At 38.8% G+C, this 9,414-nt stretch overlaps 1 non-coding gene across 1 annotated transcript; it reads left to right on the top strand.

Moving 5' to 3' along the window:
* The first annotated feature begins 2,424 nt into the window (after positions 1-2,424).
* Positions 2,425-2,496, top strand: trnat-cgu. Its single transcript has one exon. It is a non-coding gene; the product is annotated as a tRNA-Thr (tRNA).
* Positions 2,497-9,414: the final 6,918 nt, after the last annotated feature.

Raw genomic sequence — 9,414 nt, 5'->3', positions numbered from 1 at the left:
TGTTGGTTTGTTTTATTATGAAATGTACTGATGTGTGATCAAGACTAATAGCCAGCTTGTGTTTTTGTAGGCATTTAGTGAATGTACGCATGTCACTATCAAAGAATGTTAACTAGGGTTAGTCTTTTTCCATTACAAGAGGAGATATCGTTTCTTAATGGTTCATAAAATTATTCAGCATTGTTTGGCATGCCTTGACATGATATTTAGTTTAAAATAGCTTCAGTCATTTGAGTCACTCAGGGCAGGAGAGTCTGGCTTCCGAAAACCAATCACGCAGTCCGAGTTACATTTTTTGCTTCCGTTTCTTACCGATCATGTGCTCTGTCCCGTCCATTTCTTACCAATCAAGTCTTCTCCTCTCTGCGGTTCATTTCCTACCAATCTGGACTCGTACTGCCTGTACATTTATTACCAGTAAAATCTTCCCATCTCTCTGGTCAATTTCTTACCAATCAGAACTCGTCCTGCCCGTCCATTTCTTACCAATCAAATCTTTTATTCTTTTCACAATTATTTCTTACCAGTCAGGACTTGTCATGTCTGTATGGTTCTTGCCAATCAACTGTGGCAGCACAACTTTTAAATGCACTGCGGCAAATTCCCGATGAGTGACAATATTGAAGAAAGCAGTGAAATATGTGATTCTCAGGGTAAGAAATTAAATGGTTAAAGGTTCTAGATGAAAACCAAGCTAACTGTTGTTTTATGGTAACACAATATATTACCTTCTACCACCTGATAGTAGTTTAGCTAGACTAGGTAGCTAACATTATGTTAGTGTCTAGCTAGCTAATTGAAATTTACCCGAAAGATCAGGTAACGCAACCCCATGATGTAATTAGGTTATTAGCTATCGATGTGTTAGCTATTATTATGATGTTTCTCCCTGCCCCCGCCTTTACGGCCCCTGCAGGATCAAATCATTGACCTCTTCCACTTCCTGTTCTGTAAGTTTATCTTTATTCTCCTTTCAAGCAGCTGTAATATGTAATATTTAATTTTTAATCTGACATTGCATGTGAGTGTGTCTCTGTTTCTTTGTGACATGTATGTGCCCTATACTATCAGTCCTGCACCTGCTACCAGCACCCCTCAGTCACTTCTTGTGCTGTCCTGCCTATGATCACTCCCTGTACTGTCCTGCCTGTGATCACTCCCTGTGCTGTCCTGCCTATGATCACTCCCTGTGCTGTCCTGCCTGTGATCACTCCCTGTGCTGTCCTGCCTATGATCACTCCCTGTGCTGTACTGCCTGTGATCACTCCCTGTGCTGTCCTGCCAATGATCACTTCCTGTGCTGTACTGCCTGTGATCACTCCCTGTGCTGTCCTACCTATGATCACTCCCTGTGCTGTACTACCTGTGATCGCTCCCTGTGCTGTCCTGCCTGTGATCACTCCCTGTGCTGTCCTGCCTGTGATCACTCCCTGTGCTGTCCTGCCGGCAGTTGCTGCTTCGGCATATCCTCCAGCTCCATCCCCTCTCTTGGCTTCTGGAAGTGATTCAGTTTGGTTGCCCACAGAGACAAAGCTATGCATCCCGAACCACCTGCCCCAGCTCTGATCTGCAACCAGGCCCCACCAGAGCACTTCTTCAACCACAGGCTCCTTGTGTGGATGCCCTACCACCAGTGGAAGGTCAGTTTACTCCATCCAGAATGTGGCCAGCAGCTAACTGGGTGTGGTATTTATGAGAGGGTGTGGCAGCTCCTGGACAACCAGTATTTCCTTATGTACATACCTTATGTAACCCACCTGTCATCCGGTAAGACTAACTGCAAATTCATGTGGGCAATTCAGAACTGAGGTAACGGGTCATAGCTAGTACAAAGACAGACAGTGTTAAAAGAACAGTGGCTGAAGGACATTAAAAAGAAATAATTAAAAAAAACTTGTTCATACCCTTTTGTAAATAATATTTTTAATTTGGAATTCATATATTTTCGTAACAAGTCTTTTGTGTCAATCTTGAATAAAATCCTTTGTATTAATATTTTGTGCAATTTAATAAGATTATGTTGTATTTTTTTGGCTATTGTATATTTTGCTTTGAATTTAATAGCTATAATGTGTTTTCCTATTTATTTTTTCAGTTATTTAGAAGTGTTTAACTTCTCATGCAGTTAGATATACATTTCAAAAATCCTTTAAACCAAAGGTAATACATTAGAGGTGCGTATTTACATGCTACATATTATTCATTTATTTTTATTCTGTATACATAGATGCAAATAAAGTATGAAATAGATCGTACAAATTCTTTATCTAATCATATTTGTATATGTCTCGCATGGAGATTGAACTCGCGAATTTTGCGTCTCCACCGATGTTCCCTTAAGAGGGAAATATATGCAACATATGTAAAATATATGTCGTCAACATAATTTCTCATTTAAACCGCAATACATGAAGAAAGAGCGCAGGCGCGGTGGCCAAGTGGTAAGGCGTCGGTCTCGTAAACCGAAGATCGCGGGTTCGAACCCCGTCCGTGCCTTTTTTTAAACGCGTAGTGTTCATTTTCGTCTTGCTCACCTAATAAATATTCTGCACAAGTTATTTTTCAGTAATGTCATATAATGAAGTAGTAAAATAAATAGAGCATGCGTGTTTAAAGTTACTCTGGCGCAAGTGCTGGGTGTGGATATTTAATCATCAGCGGGCTGACAAAAAAGTCAATTCTGGGTGGTAACTCTGGACTATGTTTTATTTTACGCGAAAGGATATCACATTGGGCCCCACCTCCCAAAGCTGATTTTTTTGCTGGCACCTGTCAGTGAGGTCTAACCGTCCTAACCCAGCCATAAGGTGCCCCAGACATTTCTTAACGAGTTTTCTTTTGTCCCCAGGTCGAATAAAATTTACTTTTCTGGGAGAAAAAATTAAGGCCAGAAGGGGGCAACAAATCGCCCTGAGCCTCAATATTTGTTATAACACAATATTCATAGGTGAACGCAATACACAGCGAAGCACAAAACCTGTGTGTGTGCGCGTGCGCGCGTATATAAAATTCGATTATTTAAAATATACAGGTCTAGACTGACAGGAGTGTAAACACGTGCTATAAATGTCAGTTCTTAATAATTTGTTATGCCATGATTTTGGATGATGGAAGATGCGAGAAGTGGCAGTAGGCATCTCTAAACTTGTGCAGCGCTTTGTGGCGAGTTTTATAAATGTTGTGACGTCTCTGGATTTCCAAGAATGTCAATTCCTTGTTTCTATATTTGGAGGTTGTTTCTAGGAAAATAAAATGTGTTAGAACTACACACCTCCACTCCGAGCCAGATGCGTGAAACTTGTCTCCTTTTAAAGCACCAGCACTGTCGCCAGTGCTGTCTCTTCAGAACGCTGTTTTCCACTTAGGAGCTGAGTGTCGATCCTCCTTAATTCAAACCATGAGAAGGGAGTGAAATGAGATGATCGTATATTCGGCTACTATTCTTGCTGTGGATACGTTTTGTAAAATGTTGTCTTTTTAAATCTTTATTTTCTCATGCGCCTCCCCCTCGTTTGGCCTCTTCGTACACAGTGGCGTGACCATGAAGAAATGTTTCAAGAGCAGGCGGTGGGATCTTAAAATGAGTTACCAACGCTAGACACGACTGCACTCCGCAGCATATACGTTCTTAAAGAAACAACGACATGAAATGAGACGTACGTGTCATGTTAGGCGGCTGAATTCATTGAAATTATCATGGTAAGTTTGAACGGATTCAATACTATTCTTTTCACATTTCAGAAGGGCTAATAACGTGTTTTATAGCGTGCTCACTCGCACGTCTCCTGGTTCACATGGTCGGAATAACTAGCAGGTGAGAATAATTTCTGTTTGTGGAATACAACTGGCATTATATCTGGAAATATCCGTTAAATGTTATTAGACATTGCGATTTTAGAATCGCCCTGGCTATTTTGGTGAAAATACCATTTCGCAGATGTGTAGACATTCTAATGAATAAATAATGTAGGTTTTATAGCCTTCTCATCATGTCTGAGTACAGACAGATTGTGTCTGAGCGATCTACCTGAAGTCCCCCGGGAAGCACCGAGGACACAGTCTGAGACTCAATCAGGTTAAACGCCCAGTGGTGACTTCATAATGCATAACCAGTCTCAGACTTAATATTTTATTTGGTAGAATACGGTTGGTCCTATTTATAGACTTATGCAACAACAGGCGAAGATCCACGAAAAATGCAGCGCACGTGTTGACGAATAGGCAAGGTTAAGTAATGTTGTAAAATAGTCAAATCGTTACTTCACTGGTCCTAGCCTAATCATTGTCTCAAAAGTTCCACATCGTCATTGTCAACAAAAGCAAACATGGGCCTGCGATAGTTTATTTCATGTTTTTTTAGGCAATTGCAATGTTCGTCTTTATAGCCTACAAAAGAAGAATTATATAAAGCGACTGCCAGGTTAGTTTTTACAGTAGCCTATGGGCTAGGGCTGCAGATCACTGTTAATATGCTTTGGAGCTAAACAAAGAAAAACTTGGTACATTTTTTAAATAGAAATTAACCAAATATAGTCTATTATGCTACGTTCTTGCACAAGTGTAGCCTAGCCTAGTTGTTACAAGTATTTGGTTATTGGTGATACATTACGTTCTAAAAATCGCATTTAAAGTGATCAGGGTTCAAGGCGAGCAAAGCATCCGTTGGATAGCCAGCTACGGGACAAAGAAATGGTTTGGTCGCAAGACCAACAATATAAATTACAAAACACACACACAGTTTAATTCTAGATATGCCTTGCTAGCGTTGAGGGAAATGACAAACAACGAAAAGTTATTGGCCTAGTTATGGAAAAGGGAAAAGCCCGGCGTTTTGCTTGAAATGATGCCTGTCGCTGGTGACCTCAGATACGGGATTTTGGGGGCTAGATGAGTTTTATTACAATCCAACTGGCCCGCAAAGTCCCGCTTCTGGCACGCGCTGTTTCAACAGAGAACCTCCTCCAACTTCATTAAAATTATTTAACTTCATTAATGTATATTGTCTAAGCAGGGGCCCGCTGACATTGATATAGACACTGTATAGGGAATTTGACACGGGTAACTCATCAGTGTTTGGATGCCATGGATTTTCTGTGCAGTGACTCTCTAATCTCGAGTTACAAATAATCGGTGATACACTTTCCTGATATTTTTCTTCTTTCAAAGTAACAGCAGACTGAATCGATGCAATCGGCTGACAAGCAGTAAATTAATGTTTGCAATGCCGCAGGGAGAATGAGGGGCTTTTGGGGGCAGTTGTGTTTCAATTTCACCATCATAATGCCCCTAAAAATCCTTATTGCTCTTGCACGTATCACGGTTAATGCAAACAACTAGGCTATATTCTCCAGTTAGCTTCACGAATTGCAGTTCATTGTCGTAGCCTATAGGTCAAGTTATAATGTATAGCTAGTTCCTGTATTTATTGGAATCTCGCACTTCCGCCGTATTAATAGGCAAATAAATGTGGCAGAATCTCTGCTTTTTAACTGGGATATGCTTTGTGTCCAGTGTTTTTTAAAAAAATATCGATTATGTTTTCTAAGTAACATTGTTGTTTGAGTATAATGAGCAAATTTGACCACAAATATTGAACAAATAACGAGCTGCAAATATAGGCTACTGACAACAACGTTCAGGGGTATTTATGGTAGAAATGCTTTACTCGATTTGTTAAGACGGATTTTTATAAAACTATGATTTATCACTTTGATATGTGTATTCACCCCACATGTTCTCATAGCAAATTTGCTGTTGTAAATGAAAACTGTGAATGAGCATTTTGGCCAAATATGGAATATTTGATATTCTGAATTGAATTATGCAAGCAGAATGTTTCTGTCAATGAATAAACTCTACGATAGTTTGCAACTATTGCTCCTGAAGATGCTCTTATAGAAAAATAATGATCCTTTTTTTTTTTACCTATGGGTTTGCGTGAGATCCAACACGGTGAGCCAGTGATAGCAAGAGCTGTAATTCAGCAAAGATCACGCAAAATGGATGTAAATACCCTCAAAGCTGGCAGTCTGCACTTGAACTTACATTCATTGTTTCATTTCAAATCCAATGTGCTGGAACAGACCTACAACAACAAACATTGTTTTACTGTCCAAATAATTACGGACTGCATGGTACCTCTCTTGGTCATTGAGAATTTATTTACTTAATCATTAACACACACTACACATTACACATTACATTTGGAAATGCCTTCAAAATACTTCTCTTGAACTGTAAGTTTGAATGACACCAAATGCAGTACATGTTGTCAATGAATGCATCTTAACTGTGTGTGGAAAAAGTAAACAATTTGTCATTCTTTTCTAAAAGGGTCTCAAACCCCAGGTTGGGAACTACTGCCATGTAACATGGCATACAATTTGAACAATGACCCATCACTTCATTTAAGCCACAGTGGGATAAAAAGTTAACTGTTTCAATACCATTATGGTGAAGAATATTCCTCCAGGACCGACAATGTCCCCCAAGGTACCCTTTTTTTTCATAATTTTGGCTGTTGTCAGCCTTGCAGTGGAACCTGACTCTTTGCTACCCATGCAGCTATATTTTATTTGTGTATTTATTTGGAAGAATTTTGTTTCTTTGGCAGGCTGGATGGAGGACTCATCAGTTTTCAACTGATGCCCTCTGCTTTCAGTCCTTTGGTACAAAACCCCCTTTATTATTTAATTCTACTTACTAGGCTATCTATTGAATAGTAGCTGGAGTAACATCATTGATGTCAATTACATTTACTGTTCTTTAAAGTCAAAGAGGCCTTCAAATGGATAAGAGGGCAGTATGGCCAAAAAAAGCACCAGCTGAAAAACATCAGGTGACTTAACTACAGAGTCTCATTTATAGTACAGCAAACAATTCTACTGTTGCTGCAATACATATTGAAAATAATATTAAGGAAAATATTATTAAGGAATCAAGTTTACAAAAATATAACAACATTGCAAGCAAATAGCAACACTTAAGATTAGAATTCCAGGTGTCCTATGGACACATCATGCATTATTAAGAATAAATGTGGGTAAAGAGCCAAGACAGGTAAATACAAATGTATTAAATGTTCAATTGTTGACAAAATGTAAATGCAGAACAGTTTAAAGAGGTGTGACTTTGGCAGATTATGGGATGTAAAATTGCTGTATTAGGTACCTTAAGTCAGTCACTGATAAGAGAAATCAGAGAACAAATGTATGGTCTGGTGACAGAAGATGACCTAATGGGATTAGAGTGTGAGACAAAACTAGGCATTATGTTCTTGTCTACCATTGTTTCAATCAAAGACTTCATATAGAGTTTATATCGATGCTCTTAAATATTATGGAAAGGAAACTGTTAAAGTTACTATTCCAAATAGAAATTTAACCACAAAGTTGGTACAAAACATGACATAGCATCCAAATATCCACAATGAATGGAAAAGGCAAAGTATATTGATATAACAGAGGGCAACTATAGTTGGCTTTTAATATCAATAGTTGGCAAAAATTACTTTTCAGTGTGTAATGCATAAAAGCATATATTCAGCAGTATTAAAGTTGATGTGGTTGTTGGTTAATGAAGAATTACCCAAAGAACACTTCTTGATGGCTTAATGAGTCTTCAGCTGCTAACTGAATCCCATTTTAATATCCTGCAACATACACTATTTATGGCTGGAAGATAAGGAGGAAGTCAGTGTAGTTATATTGTAGTGAGCATCTAGCCAGCAGCCATACCACCTACATCTGCCAAATGGCTGAAGCTAAGCAAGTGTGGGCTTGGTTAGTCCTTGGATGTGCAAACTTCCGTCTAGTTGAATAAACCCCAATGCCCTAGTGTGGTGATGGGGAAACTATGCTGTAGGAGATGTTGTCTTTCAGATGAGACGTTAAACTGAGGTCCTGACTCACCGTGGCCATTAAAGACCCTGTAACACTTGAGTAGGGGATTCCCTGGTGTCCTGGCTAAATTCCCAACCTGGTTCTCTCAACCAGCCATTTAATCATCCTGATTTAATTGGCCAAAAATAGTTCTCCACCTTAGTGAGTCAGTGTTCTAGTGCAAAATGGCTGCCATGCTACACATTGGTGGTGGGTGAGGTGAGCAGCTGGAAAAGTGCTATATAAATGCCATGATTCATTCATTCATTCCTCTAGCGAGTGAGAAGGAAGGGGCAGGAGAACATTTTAGTAGTTACACTCTTCCTCCAAGCTATACAATGAATAATGTAGTAGATATGCAATGCACTGCTTTTGGCAGGGGGGTGAAAAGAATGGCAATGTAACATTCGATTTATTATCACAACTGTTTGAGCATTCTTGTGGCCTGACAGCCAACGGTAGGGATAGCAAACGTTTAAAGGCAGTATACACAATATTGCTGAAAAATCTTTCCCTTGATCTTTTCCTTTTTATAATACAAAATAATTTCCTTGTATAAGTACTGTGTATGGAATACCGCATTTAGATGGAACACTAATTTTAATTTTAATATCACATGGCTATTAAAATTGCTGGGGATGCATGCAGATGACCTCGTAAGTCATTGAAATTCTGTACATTCAACAGAAGTGTGTGGTTCCTTCCCAACTGAACTGAATCTACATGACATGGCAGGGTACATTTGTCCCCACTTTCTCAAGTTTGTATTAATGGTAAAATAGTCTAAAGAAATCTCAAGTAGCACAGGGTCTGCTATTATTAATAATAGGCACATTTTTTTGCACCTACTGTATGCAGTTTAGTTTGGAGTTCTCCATATTGTCATACCTAAGAGAAATAGTTATTGCACAAAACATTCAGTAAAACTGATATGTTCAATCAATAATTCAATTTTAATGAAACTAATCTTTGATACAAGGAAAGATGTATAATAATGGAAATCATTTTTCCTCTATTGGGTATGCAATTTCTGTATGCAAGATTTTTGTTTATTACTTGGGGTGGGGGACTGTACAAAGATATTAGCAAGAACACTATTTCCCATTTCCCACCCCTTGACAACAACAAATGAAATGAGCAAATCAAAACATATTAACAACAGTCAACTACCGCAGTGAAGGACTGGCGGATTCCACCGGTGGTCATTTAGCCAGATGCAGATCAGACCAGTCTCTCTAAGTCTGCGTTGTGCAAATTCAACATGTCTTTCACTAGCTGAAACAGCAGTGTTGCTAAGCAAAAAAAAAACATTTTTTAAATGAAGCATTTACACCAGTTCTCACATAAATGTTGGGTTTCCTGCTTGGATAAGAAAGCTTTTCCAGTAGAGAATACCATTCATTGGAAAGCACCCCTTTGAAAAATGGACAGAAAAATAGAGCCATGCTTTTTTTTCATTTTTCATGAGTAAAGTCCTTTGAAAACGTATCAATATTTTAATGAAAATCATGATTGAAAACCTTCGTACAGATTC

This window comes from Anguilla anguilla, chromosome 2 (assembly GCF_013347855.1).
Source record: "Anguilla anguilla isolate fAngAng1 chromosome 2, fAngAng1.pri, whole genome shotgun sequence".
In the NCBI taxonomy this organism is placed as follows: domain Eukaryota; kingdom Metazoa; phylum Chordata; class Actinopteri; order Anguilliformes; family Anguillidae; genus Anguilla; species Anguilla anguilla.
The sequence above is the reverse complement of the archived record's forward strand: the minus strand, read 5'-3'. Positions and strand labels throughout refer to the sequence as shown.